Consider the following 4,482-nt stretch of genomic DNA (forward strand, 5'->3'; position numbering starts at 1 on the left):
TCAGCTATGATGACTTGCCATTACACTTGAAACATTGCTTTGCTTTTTGTGCAATATTTCCCAAAGATTATGATATTGATGTGGAAATTCTAATCCAGCTATGGATGGCACATGATTTGATACCACTAAAGGATGGTGACAATCTTGAAAAGGCAGGCAGAGAAATTTTCGACGAGCTAACTTGGCGATCATTCTTTCAAGAGGTCAAGCTAAACCCCCTAAAACTGAATCTGAATGCAAAATACTGGGGGGAGATCCGTTCTAGAACAGTATGCAGGATACATGATCTTATGCATGACATTGCCTTGTCTGTTATGGGAAAAGATTGTCTTACTATAGTTGACAGGCCTAATGAAAATCAGTTGTTGTCAGCAGGCCCTACTCGCCACTTGTTCTCATCATATAAGTATATCCAAACTCTTTTGGATGCTTATCTGAAGAAACACTCTCCTGCTCTTCAGACACTGTTGTATACAGATAGCTTCACTCGTGGCTCGACACCTCATTTGTCGAATCACAGCCATCTGCGAGCATTGCAACTCTTTCAAGAGTGCAAATGGAAAAAGGCACCCCAACCGAGGCACCTACAACACCTGAGGTATCTTGATATCTCAAAGCACCATTATATGAACGAACTTCCCAAGGAAATAAGCACACTGTATAATCTACAGACCCTTAATCTTACTGGTTGCCGGAATCTTGGTCGACTTCCAAAGGATATGAAGTATATGACAAATCTCCGCAACCTCTATACAAATGGATGCATATCATTGAAGTGCATGTCTCCAGAACTCGGGCAACTCACTTCTCTGCAGACCCTAACATACTTTGTGGTGGGTTCCAGTCCTGATTGCAGTACTATTGGAGAACTAAGGGATTTAAATCTTGGTGGTGAATTAAAACTTGCTGGTCTTCAGTATGTAACTGAACAAGACGCTAGAGCATGCAGTCTTGGAAATAAAGAGAAACTCACACATTTATCTCTTGAATGGAGCGATGATGGCAGTGAAGAACTGGACCAGCACAGGAATGTGCTTGATGCTCTTAAACCTCATGTTGCACTGGAGTTTTTACAAATAAACTCCTATAAAGGTATTGGATTCCCAGCATGGGTGGCAGATCTTACTTTACTGCAGCATTTGACCAAGCTCCACCTAGATGGTTGTACAATGTGTGAGGAATTTCCCCAATTCAGTCAATTTAAGGCCCTTGAAGTTCTTGTTTTGAAAAGGTTGAACATGCTGCAAAGCCTATGTAGTCACAATGCATCTGCAGCATTTCCAGCATTAAAAGACCTCATATTAAATCATTTGGAGAATTTTGAGAGATGGGTGGCAACAGAAGGAGAAGAGTTAACATTTCCTCTACTTGAGAATGTTAAAATTAAGGACTGCCCAAAGCTAACAACTCTAGCTGAAGCACCAAAAATCAAAGTTATAAAGGTAGAAGAAGGCAATTCTCAACTATCCTTATCAATATTTGGATCCAGGTACATGTCTTGCTTGTCTGAATTATCCCTGTCAGTCGATGATACTGAAGCAACACCGACACTGAAGCTTGATCAGGATTGTGAAGTATCTCTTTTGGAAATGTCATTAAATGGTTTCAACTTTTTGTTCCCCTCATGCGCATCACAGCCAGCAGTTGGGGTCTGGAAATGCTTTGGTCAGCTTTTGGAGTTGAAAATTGGCTCTTGTGATATGCTCATCTACTGGCCTGAAGAAGAGTTCCGAAGCTTGGTATCATTGAAGAGTTTCTGCATTGAGAACTGCAGCAATCTAACAGGCCCCGCCAATGTGACAGGATACCATACTCGAGGAAGGGATCAACTCCTGCCAAATCTAAAAGATCTATCCATATATGAATGTGGAAGCTTGGAAGAGCTTTTCGTTCTTCCCCCATCTCTCACGAGTATTGGCATTCGAGACTGCGGTAGTCTTGAGTCCATTCTGGGGCAGGATAACAGAGAGTTGGAGAGTGTACAACACTTTGATAGAACAGTATCGTCAGAACACTGCAGTACAAGTATGCCAGAGCAATCACCTTCACCCAGAATTAATTCATTGCCATTTCTCGGGTCATTATATATAAATGACTGTAACAATCTTCGTTTCGTGCCAGCGCAGTTGGATGCACTCGTATATCTGTATATTAAGGCTTGCAATGATCTGGAGTCGCTGGATTGTTTGGGAGACCTACCGTTAATGGAATCACTACATCTTGAGGGATGCAGACATTTGGTATCTGTACCAGGTAGTGATGGGAACTACCCAGCCCTTCGGATGCTAACTATTAGATACTGCCCAGCTATAAATATGAAGCCACTTTATCGGTGCCTCCAGCAACGGCTCGGTAGCCTTGAAACCAAGGATCTATCTGATGCTAGTTCACGTGATCCTGAAGAAGGTACCTTTAAAGTTCCTTTTACTCCATTTAGTTTCCCGTTTCTCACCTTGTCTATTGTGTTACAAATGTACACCTTGCAGCCTGTAGTTTCAAGTTTTATCCAATCATACTTGTATTTTCGCTTTTGGGAACACATTTGGTTTGTCTGTTTTTTTTTAATTTCAATGTCAAGAAGGTTGTGAATAGAGTTTTCTCGTGGCTTGGTAAGGAGAGGGGATATTGGCTTGAGATGCAATGGTAGCCATTAACTTTGATCCAGTAAACCTGGATTACGACTAAATCATCATTTACACTTGCTGTATGGTATTTCCCGATTCCAGTGGTTATTGTAATTCGGCACGACAAATGTGTGTATAATTATACTATACTGCTGACCTCATATGTGGCTGCAATTGCATCTGTATTTTCTTTAATTTGGTATAAAAGTTAATACACCATGGAAGTACATTCTCTAGTGTAGTGACTGTGTACACTTATATTCTGATATGGCTATCCCAATATCATTTATTTGTGTTTATAGCTCTGTAAGTATGACTTGGATGCTGTTAATTTTAATGGAGATATCCTGATATCGTGTTCCATGTACAGGGCCTAATCTATAGTACGGCCTGAAGCTTGGACAAAAATGGACTCCAAGTTGCAGAAGTGGAGAGAGAAGGTCGTGCTGCTGAAACCTGTCTTATTTGTGCAGAACAAGCAAGGATGTACTTGAACAAATCATGTCAGAGTACAGTTGCAGTCGTGTGCGGCTGGCGAGCCGTTGTTTGCTTTGCGAGCCGCCACCGGTATTTATGCAAGATGGTAGTAATACTGTGTTATTTCACATCTCTTTTTCCATATCCTGTAGTGTCATTAGAACACTTTTTGCTGATAACAACTGGATCAATATTGTGTGAGGCATATTATTCAGGCTGCCGGTTGTGTGTGTTTTTGCCATTCCCATGATTAATTTTCTAACTGAAATTGCAGTTTGAGTCTCAATGTGATAACATCCAATTAAAGCTATACGATGTGCAATATCTCCTTCACATGTGTTGATGCTGGGGACTCACAACGCGGGGTACTGAAAGAAAATGATGTAATGTTTCTATTTATCTGCCTACAATAAAGTTTTAAAAAAATGACGCTTCTGTTTTTCTTTTTGGTTAATTATATGGTGTCTGTTGATCTCACTACCAACGGTTGATCAAGGACCAACCCAAGGCAGCATCGTTTATGTTCCTATAGCAGCCAATTCTTGTTGACCCCAGTTCACCTTTCTCTCCCTCGTCTTGATCCTCTGATAGTTTTGTGCCGTGGAAGAATAAACTTCAGTAGACATATACACCAGCCTGTTTGTGAGGATGCCTGTAAATAATTCGAAGTACTTCATCTTGAAACCACTAAAGCCCAGTTTTTTTTGTGCGGTTTCTAAAATAAGCTGCCCTCTCTCCAGCTTATTTTAGAAGCAACAGGTTAGCTACCTTAGAAGCCTCAACGAATATGGAAGGCGGCTTCTAAAACAAGTTGGGGAGGGGGCCGCTTATGCCAAAAGATTTGGGCCTAAGTATAGTTCATATTGTCATGTCTCGCTGTGGATTTGGAACAAGAAATATCTGAAGCATCGTAGACATTTTCCCAGATATTTCTGCCAGTGTGCGACCCCTATTACAACCTGTCTTAACCTTGCTTCCATCCCTGTCTTGGCTTTGTTCCTAGTAAACTGTGATTATCTTCCTTTAGTCTGAACTCTATTAGTGGTTACTAGTGGAATAGGCGCACTCGGCCGCGCCCGGAAATTTCGCGAGGAAATCTCTAAGCCGACTGTTCTCTTGGCGTTATCCAGAATTTCAAAGGCCAGGAAAAACATGCATACTATATATTTGCACCTTCTATCTGTATTAACCTAAGTGCTTCTTTCAAGAACAGAAACGTGAAATGTTACGAACCAATCAAGAATTACATCATTATTACTTGAACTGGAAACCGGCACACAAGACCAACAACCAGCTATAAAATTCAATAGTACAATATTGGCTGGATGCCTTAGCACAAGTGAATAGAGAAAACATGGGTCTAGGGAGTATGTTCACACCT

Source organism: Triticum aestivum, chromosome 1A (genome assembly GCF_018294505.1).
Source record: "Triticum aestivum cultivar Chinese Spring chromosome 1A, IWGSC CS RefSeq v2.1, whole genome shotgun sequence".
Lineage (NCBI taxonomy): Eukaryota > Viridiplantae > Streptophyta > Magnoliopsida > Poales > Poaceae > Triticum > Triticum aestivum.